Source organism: Anabrus simplex, chromosome 3, assembly GCF_040414725.1.
Source record: "Anabrus simplex isolate iqAnaSimp1 chromosome 3, ASM4041472v1, whole genome shotgun sequence".
Taxonomy (NCBI): domain Eukaryota; kingdom Metazoa; phylum Arthropoda; class Insecta; order Orthoptera; family Tettigoniidae; genus Anabrus; species Anabrus simplex.
In genome coordinates this window covers 94,947,187-94,957,355 of record NC_090267.1, presented here as the reverse complement: position 1 = coordinate 94,957,355, position 10,169 = coordinate 94,947,187, and the positions used below count along the sequence as shown (strand labels likewise).

The window sequence follows — 10,169 nt, the reverse complement described above, 5'->3', positions numbered from 1 at the left end:
AGCAAAGTTCTCTGCAAAACGTAAAGAATTTCACCTTACTTTCTTGACACGGCATAAGCCCAAAAGCCTATATCATTTCTATTTTATGATGTGTTTTTTATTTATTTTATTATTATTTTTATTTTTTACAATTTGCTTTACTTCGCATCGACACTGATAGGTCTTACGGCGACGATGTTGTATGAATGGCCTAGAAGTGGGAAGGAAAAGGCCGTGTCCTTAACTAGGGTACTGCCCCAACATTTGTCTGGTGTGAAAATGGGAAACCACGGACAACCATCTTCAGGGCTCCCGACAGTGGGGTTCGAACCCACTATCTCCCGGATGTAAGTTCACAGCTGCGTGCCCCTAACCGTACAGCCAACTCGCCCGGTATTTTATGATGTTAGATACAGACAAGTCCGCCTCTGTGGTGTACTGGTTAGCGTGTTTAGCTACCACCCCCGCAGGCCCGGTTTCTATGCCCGGCTCTGCAACGAAATTTGAAAAGTGGTACCATGGCGGGAACAGGGTCCAATTAGCCTGGGGAGGCCAACTGAGTAGAGGAGAATTCGATTCCCACCTCAGCCATCCTCGCAGTGGTTTTCCGTAGGTTTCCACTTCTTCTTCAGGCAAATGCCGGGATGGTACGTAACTTAAGGCCAAGGCCGCTTCCTTCCCTCTTCCTTGTCTATCCCTTCCAATCTTCCCATCCCCCCACAAGGCTCCTGTTCGGCATAGCAGGTGAGGCCGCCTGGGCGCCTCCTTCCCAGTTATATACCCCGACCCAATGTTCACGCTCCAGGACACTATCCTTGAGGCGGTAGAAGTGGGATCCCTCGCTGAGTCTGAGGGAGAAACCAACCCTGGACAGTAAACAGATCAAGAAAGAAAGAAAGAAAGAAAGAAGAAAAAGAAACAAACAAAATAGTAATTTCAGTCACCAGTTTCCAAAATACAGTTTATACACTATTGGGTACATCGGGTTAATTTATGGAACCACTATACTGGGTGAAGCGAAATTCGCGCACTCGGGCTTCGCAGCGCGACTCCTCACATGCCAGCAATAAGAAAATATCACTCACAAAAGATCGTCCTGCAAGTGTATCCGGCAGAAAAAGAACGTTGAAGAGTGGCAATCTGGCAACACTGTAACCACATGCGAGTGTATCCGGCAGAAAAAGAACGTTGAAGAGTGGCAATCTGGCAACACTGTAACCACATGCATGGTAAATACCTCTGTCAGCACATAGCAGCCGTCCTGTGGATTTGGTGCAGTGGATAGAGTTTTGGGTGAGCATGCAGGAGGTCGAAGGTTCGATCCTGGGTTCAGGCGCATTTTTTATTTGCTAATTTCCATCGGACATTACATAGTAATACAGTAAGACACCGTGTCTTAGGTCACATGTACCCTACATTTACAAAATTTAATAACGCTGAACACGTTGTAACGCATCTAGTAGATGAAGTGGTGCGAATAAATTCACGCCCACGACGTGGAAAGGGCGTTTTTCAAAGCTGACCAATGAAAAAGAATGTCCGTCCGTTTCTAGGATCGTAGTATGTAAGTGCAAATGGTTTCTAAGGGATCCACTGCAGTCGCTGTTGACGATTAAGATGCCAGATACCATACTACCTGGACTACATCTACGAAATAAAATACATATGCTTCAACCCAGGATCGACTCCTCGACCTCCTGCATGCTAACCCACAGCGCTATCCGCTGCATTAACTGTACAGCACCACTAATGCGTGCTGACAGAGGTAGTTACCCTACATGTGGTTACAGTGTTGCCAGATTGCCACTCTTCAACGACCTTTTTCTCCCGGATATACTCGCAGGACGAACTTTTGTGAGATACATTTTTTTTTATTGCTGGCATGGGAGGAGTCGCGCTGCGACGCCCGAGTGCGCGAATTTCGCTTTGCCCTGTATAGTATCGATTTGTTATACAAGATATTATAACATTCTGAGCTCTTGTAATTATATTTATAAGCGCACATATCTATTATTACACTAAAGAGACATAATGATCCTCGATATTCTTCAGTTATCATTAGAGCCTGGATTATATCTAATTACATATTCTGTTCCCATATATTGTAACGGTTCAAATCCCGTTACAAGGTGCTATGTGCATTTTTATTATTATTATTTCATCTGTGATATTATTAGTATTATTATTGTATTCTTCTTCTACTTTCTTCGTTTCGGCCTGCTGTGGACCACGTTATTTCAACCGTTTGCATCCTTGAGCTTTAATTCTTCCCCAGTACTCACGCATTCTCGTTCTGTGAGCCTCCTTCCTTTCATCAGTCCACTTCTTGCCTGTTTTCAACTTTGGCCTTTCTTGGAACCTCTTGTATCCCTGGAGCTTTTTCTGGAGAGGAGCACGTTTCTGGATGTCTTCGAGTGTGATTCCTATTTCTTGCAGGTCTTTTTCAACTTCGATAAACCAGGGTCCCTTGGTTTTCTTGTTAAGAAAGTAGAAAAAGATCCTATTGGTTTGTCTCTGTGTGCTCATGCGTGCTATATGGCCATAAAAATTAATCCTCCTTTTCCGAATCGTGTCCGTTATCCTCTCCATATGTTGGTACAGATCGCTGTTGTGTCGTCTCCAGTACTCACCATTTTCTTTGATTGGTCCAAGAATCTTTCTCAGGATTTTTCTTTCTTTAGCTTCTAGCTTCTCCATCAGACCTTTTCTGTTCATTGCAAGGCATTCTGCTGCGTACAGTGCTTCCGGGCGTACAACCGAACAATAATGCCTAAGCTTGGCGTTGATGGACACTGATCTTTTGTTGTAGACATTCCTAGACAGCTGATATGCCACCTCCATCTTGTTGATTCTGCACATGATTGCTTCTTTCTCAGAGTTGTTAGGTACTATCCACTCGCCTAAGTACTTAAACTTTTCCACCTGCTTGATTTTTCCCTGTTCCACAATGAGCTCTCTGGGGGCTGGCTTGATGTTGGTTATAAATTCTGTTTTTTGGAAAGAGATTTGGAGGCCAGCTTTTGCTGCTTGGATTCTCAGTTGGTTAATTTGCTTTTCAGCAGTATCTAGGGAATCAGAAAAGATCGCTAGGTCATCTGCAAAAGCTAGGCAGTCTATGATAAGATCATCTTTCTTATATCCTATTCTAAGGCCATTCTCAACCTCTTCCTTGCACATCTCCTTGCGCCATTCCCGAATGATTTTCTCCAGAGCGCAGTTGAAGAGAAGCGGTGATAGTCCATCCCCTTGCCTAACACCAGTCTTGATTTCAAAGACGTTCGAAATTTCTCCCCTGAATTTCACCCTGGACGTAGTGCTGGTTAAGGTCTGTTGAATGATAGCTCTCGTTTTGTTGTCTAAGCCCATTTCCTTCAGAATGCGGAGGAGTGTGTGTCGGTCTATGGAGTCGTAGGCTTTTTGGAAGTCAACAAAAGTAACTACACAATTCTTATTCCTGGATTTTAGGTACGACAGGACAGACTTAAGGTTCATTATCTGCTCTGCACAAGATCGTCCTTTTCTAAAGCCTCCTTGGTATTCACCCAACTGTGAATCAAGTTGCTCTTCTGCCCGAGTTTGAAGGGCTTTGGAGAGAATTTTGTATGTTACTGCGAGAAGGGAGATGCCGCGATAGTTGTTTACATCTGTTTTGTCACCTTTCTTATGTAGGGGATGAATCAGGGCTGCTGTCCAATCATTTGGGATCTTCTCTGTTTCCCAGATCTCGCGAATGATCTCAGTTAGTTTATCGATCGCCTTTTCACCTGCAGCCTTCCAGAGTTCAGCAATTATCGCATCTTCTCCAGGTGCTTTGTTGTTCTTTAATGATGTAATTATCTGTTTGATTTCCTCTTTTGTGGGGGGAGAAGAGTCTGGGTTGGGATGTCTGGATTCTTCAAAGGTGAATTCTGATTCTGGTTCTTCGCAGTTAAGAAGAGATTCAAAATATTTAGCCAAGATTTGGCAGTTATCCTTGTCGTTGTAAGCAACTTCTCCATTTTGATCTCGGAAGTGTAGACTTGGTGGGGTGTACTTGGTGAGGTTGTGTTTGAAGGTTCTATAGAAATCCCTAGTATTATTCTTATTGAAGTCCTGCTGGATCTGTGTCAGTTGGTTTTTGTCAAATGTGCGCTTTACTTGGCGGATCACTTTCGCTGCATGTTTTCTAGCCTCCAGAAAGTCTTCATATCTTTCTGGATTCTTCAGGGAATTCCATCTTTGCCAAGCGATTTGTCTTTGTGTTATGGCTTCATCACATTCTTGAGTCCACCACGGATGCTTCTTTGGTTTCTTTAGCAATACTGTCTCCTCAGCCGTTTCAACAATGGCATTTTTGAGTTGTTCCCAATTTTCTGTGTCCAAAGACTGAAGTTTCTGAGTGAATTTTTCGCTGGTTTTCAGCTTTTCTGTATCAAATTTGCTAGTTTTCTTTATCTTAACTCTTTTGGTGTTTCTTGTATGAAGCTTAATTTTGATCTTGGATAGATAGTGGTCTGAGTCAAGGTTAGCACTTCTCAGGACTTTAACATTTTGGATCTCTTGTGTTGCTTTTCGTGCAATGGCAACATGATCTATCTGAAATTCTCCCAAGTGAGGATTTGGTGATATCCATGTCTTTTGTTTTCTTGGTAGATGTTTGAAGGCTGTTGACTTAAGAACAAGATTGAATGCCTTACAAAGCTCTATAAGCCTTTCCCCATTTCGGTTGGTTCTTCTGTGGGCTGGATAGTTTCCAACGATATTTTGGAATTTCCTTTCTTTGCCAATCTGGGCATTGAAGTCTCCAAGCAAAATGATTGTGTGTTTGTCAGGAATTTTTGATATAACATCTTCCAGGTCCTCCCAGAATTTGTCTGTTCCTTCTGGGTCTTTCTTGTTTGCCTGGTTAATTGGTGCATGTACGTTCACAAGCGTGTGTACGTTGTTCATACTCCGAAAGCTAAGCATCGAGACCCTGCTGTTAGGAGAGCTGAAATCGGTGACTGAATCAATAATTTTCCTGCTGACAATAAATCCTGTGCCGAGGTGTGGAACAGTTTTCATCACACGTTTGCCAGTTTTCCCTTTGAAGATTCTATAACCTTGTGATTCAAACGCATGTTCATCAGTAAACCTTGACTCTTGAATTGCTGTAATTAGGATTTCATGATGGGAGAGGACATCCGTAAGATGTTTGAGTTTACCAACTTTCAAGAGGGAGTTGGCATTGAAGGTAGCAAAAAAATTTCGTTGTTTGTGGCTGATTTTGTTCCTAGGAGTCTCCGATACCTCCTTGCATGTAGGTGCAGGCTCCCCAGAATCCGAAGTCCTGCTTGCGTCCCTCAAGGCGACGGTGGATTGGTTACCACCTGGGGTACAATTTCCTGTTGAATTTTCCTCCATGCTTTGCAGTTGAAAACTTGTAGTTTGGGGTCGGTGTAGTTTTACATCGACCAAGTTACTTCCAAGGTTGTAAGCCTTGGAGAGAGCCTGATGTTCGACTCGGGATGGCATTTCCTCCATACCCCATGCTTCGGTTCTCCCGCCGGTACTCGGGTGGCTGATTGCAGTGGTTTCCCACTGGGCGATGGGTGCGCCACGTCCCTACGCCATATTATTATTATTATTATTATTATTATTATTATTATTATTATGTCAGTATTATTCAATTCAATTCTGCAATGCTTGTCGCTTGCGTGATTATAGTTAAATGTATGCATATATACGTGTGTGTAGATTAACACTAGAAACATGTACAGTGAGAGTTGCTATATATCAGATGTGGATATGGCATTGCTACATTGTGCAATACTGCTGGCGTTACTGGCAAGTCATCGCTACGTCATGGCTACGACATCGGGAGCATTTAGCGATGAGCTTACTTTCTTTGAGATACCCAGGGAGCCGCCGGCGATTTCGCCATAGTGTGTAATATTTGTCGCGAGGTGCGAGTAGATCATAGTTATTTCTGGAGGTTACGTAGGTGCGTCAGCCAACGTCTATAAAAGTGTCTGTATCTTGTAGCGTCAGTCATTATTCTACTGGAAGGAGAGGCCACAGTTGGCCATTAAGTGAACGAAATGGAGTGCCCTCAGTCAGTCAACGGGAGTCATTAGTTAAACGGAAGGTGAAGAGAGAAGAAGTAAAGTGGATGGTGAACAGTGATGGAGTCATAGGCCCCTTGCAATGAAGTCATACCCTGCAGACTTACCAATAAGTCACATGATATGGAGAAGAAGCAGTCACATGGATACATCACCAAATTAGGCGTGACACATCTACAGTAAACACCAAATCTAAGGAATACGTCGTAATTACACTCAAAGTGTTGAAGGTACAGACAAGTGAAACAGTGAGGGATATATTTCGTATAAAATTGTTAAATGTCCAGTCAAGAAGAATTCAAATTCATGCCTAGTTTCCTTCAGTTGCAATGTCATAATTTCATACTCTCATCTGTTTTATCGCAACAAGACTTACTACTTTTTATATACAATTTCAAGAATATATTTTGTTCTATCAAATTAAACTTTCGTTTCATTTAAACAGTAAAATTTATTAACCTCAAATTTAATGGGGAAACCGAACGCCAATCTCCTTTTCCCAGAACTTATATGGTATGTTGCCAAAAGTAAGCTTATTACCCCACACCCTAGAGATAGTCAAAATTCGCATTCTATTATTGCTGCACTGAGTGGTAGCTGGCGCCCATCAAATAACGTATATGTAAGTAAGCAGGTAAGAAGTAAGTGTGAGTACAAGGTCCGACGATTGTGTATTTTATTTAATGAATATTAATATTTATAATTTTCAATTTAAATTCAGATTAGTATGTTTTCAAGTTAGTAGGAGAGTTAGGAACTTCTACAATATGTAGCTACAAGAAAAGCTAAAATGTGGGCAAATCACACTAAAAGGACCATTATTCCAAGAGTTTAAAGTTACATATTTTTAATATTAGATGCGCAATAAATATTTTGATACATATTTTGAAGGATATTTCGCATTTGAAAGAAAACACAATTCTTTTTCACTAATTTTACATCGATTTAAGTTTTTTAATTAAACACTTGAAAATATTTTAAAGAGCTTGTACGTCTCTAACATCTAAACGTAATTTCTTCTTAAGGGCCGATGACCTCGATGTTAGGCCCCTTTAAACAACAAGCCTCATCATCTTCTTCTTAATCTGCTTACCTCAAGGGTTGGCTTTTACCTCGGACTCAGCGAGGGATCCCACCTCTACCGCCTCAAGGGCAGTGTCCTGGAGCTTCAGACTCTTGGTCGGGGATACAACTGGGGAAGATGACCAGTACCTCGCCCAGGCGGCCTCACCTGCTATGCTGAACAGGGGCCTTGTGGGCATAGCAGGTAAGGCGCCATGGGCGGGAAGTAAGGAAGGAAGGAAGCGGCCGTGGCCTTAACTTAGGTACCATCCCAGCATTTGCCTGGAGGAGAAGTGGGGTACCACGAAAAACCATTTCCAGGATGGCTGAGGTGTGGATCGAACCCCCTCTACTCATTCGACCTCCCGAAGCTGAGTGGACCCCATTCCAGCCCTCGTACAACTTTCCAAATTTTGTGGCAGAGCCGGGAATCAAACCCGGGCCTCCAGGGGTGGCAGCTAATCACACTAACCACTACACCACAGAGGCGGACGAACTCGCTATTACGGAAAATGTAACCATAGAAAACTCGACTTTGCCCTCTTCATAACTCCTGTATTGTCACAGAAAATCAATATATAACGTGTTATGCTAAAAAAAATACGCCTTAACGACTCGATACTGGTTAGTGATGGTTACTGGTGAGTGGTTACTGGTTTGTGGTGAGTACGGCGCGTGCTTCTCTTGTTAACCGAGTACATATGAGTATTACCGAGGCGCTGTTACATCAGTAACTGGATATCTCCAGTAACCGTTACATGCTGTAGTCGTTAGAAATGCATACTAGTTTAAAATACCTGTTACGTTATTTACCAGCCACCATTTTGTGATGTGATCCCGACACCTGAGCCCGAGGCTCCAACGAAGCATTTACATTCACATCTCCATCACATCAAGTGCTTGTGTTTCGATGTTGTTGGCCACAATTCCGGTTCGTAGAAAGCAGCAGGGCGAACAAGCGCCGTACAGATCTTTGTCTTGAGGCGCTCAGGTATTCGTCGATCACAGAGAACTCCGGTGACTCGTCATTTCATCCACGATGCATTAATCCTACTACGGACATCGCATCGGGGAGGACCTACACAACTAATAACCGAAACAAGGTATTTGAACTTCGTTGGGTTCTTGAGTATTACTTCATCAACAACCAATAACACGTTAACCCGCGAGTGGTCGCTAGCCGAAATGTAACGTGAGTGGTCGCGCGGGAGACTTCCTCTCACATTAAAATAAATATGACACTTTTCACAGTTTTGTGGGGTGTAAGGCTGAAATTTACTACTGAAATGAAACGCAAATTCTACTTTATGTATTTTAGATAAAATTGAAATGATTAGCTGTGTGTGTGAGAGAGAGAGAGATGGCGTATGGTATTTAGCGCCGGGAGTGTCCGAGGAGAAGTTCGGCTCGCCAGATGCAGGTCTTTTGATTTGACGCCCGTATGCGACATGCGCGTCATGATGAGTATGAAATAATGATGATGACGACACATACACCGAGCCTCCGTGTCAGCGAAATTAACCAATTAAGGTTAAAAGGTAAAAGGAAATCGAACCCGGGACTTCTGTGACCAAAGGCCAGCACGCTAACCATTTAGCCATGGAACCGGACATGATTAGCTGTTTATTAAAGACACAAATTACTACTTAAAATAACATATGCAATGTAATTAAAAATAACTTCCGTCCTGAAGTTGTAAAAAATAAAATCTCACACATGCATTATATCTAGTAATATTTACGTACAAGGCAAGGTTTCTGAACACAATAACATTTTCATAAACAAGAAGTGCTCATAATACAATACGCGTACAACAGGAGTAAGTTTCCCGCTCCACTTCAACATAACACCAACGTCATTGGTCGCGCGATGAGAGAAACTCTCACGCAGCGCGCACGGACATATAGGAACCTTTGTTCTGACTAGGGGAGGGGTTGCTACCCTTCAAATGTGAATCGCTCTACTCACGACAGTTATAAACTCAGCTAGAAGAGGGAACAGACACCTCCCTTTCATTACTGTGAAGTAATATCACAATAAAAATAATGTGAGAGAAAATCTCATACAGTGACCACTCGCGGGTTAAATACAAATGGAATTGAGGCTTTTGCCGCCCATGGAGAAGGTTGGGGTTGGGAGGGTGAGGAAGCAAGAGAGATAGTTACACGATTCACATTTTCAACATCTCTGCTCTACCGAAATCGTCACTGAAAACCTTTGAAGCTGCACTATCTCGCAGAATGTGGGAAATAATTTTTATTCAAAAAGTCCAACAACGTCCTCGATACAATATAGCTTCAGATTCCTGTGGGAGAGTGGATATTATCGTGCCCGGCTAGCTCAGTCGGTAGAGCATGAGACTCTTAATCTCAGGGTCGTGGGTTCGAGCCCCACGCTGGGCGATCATTTTTAGCCCCAAATATAGGCGTAACTATTATATTTTAACAGTACTTGTCGTTGCTGAAGAGAAGTAACTACCACTGACCTCATTATAAAGTGGGCTTTTTATTCCCCAAATGATAATTGGTAGTGGTGATTATTGTTTTAAGAGGAAGTCCTGGGCAATCTCACTCGTAACACTAATCAGAGAAAAATAATAGAATAAATCCGACTCTTCAAAGAATGAAAATGTTGGTAAAAGACAAGAAATGCCCGATACGCAAATGTAATACTAGGGGAGTAGGAAGAGAACGAGGAAAACCCCACGGTCACCAACTCATGATCCCGGTCATTTCTTAGGAGTTATTTGCGAGTTAAAAAAACGACGGACAATTGTGGAATAAAACGACCTATCGCTATTTCATCTAAACGGACCTATAGGACACCGCTTCCTAACTCACATAGCAATATGTACTTAATAGCAAAATAAATTGGAAATACAAAGCTTATTACTTTTAGCATTCATTGTTAAGAGTTGTGCCCGTTCAGGGACGTAGACAAGGGGATGTTACTGGGGGTTTAGAACCACCCCCACCCCACCCTCATGGAATTTTTACAAAATAAAATAAAACAGAAACTGACAGTAAACAAGTGAAAGTCGAAACA

The 10,169-nt window shown here is 42.5% G+C and overlaps 1 non-coding gene across 1 annotated transcript; it reads left to right on the top strand.

Annotated features, from left to right (window-relative positions):
* Window positions 1-9,453: 9,453 nt before the first annotated feature.
* Window positions 9,454-9,526, top strand: TRNAK-CUU (transfer RNA lysine (anticodon CUU)). Its single transcript has one exon. It is a non-coding gene; the product is annotated as a tRNA-Lys (tRNA).
* The last annotated feature ends 643 nt before the right edge of the window (window positions 9,527-10,169 follow it).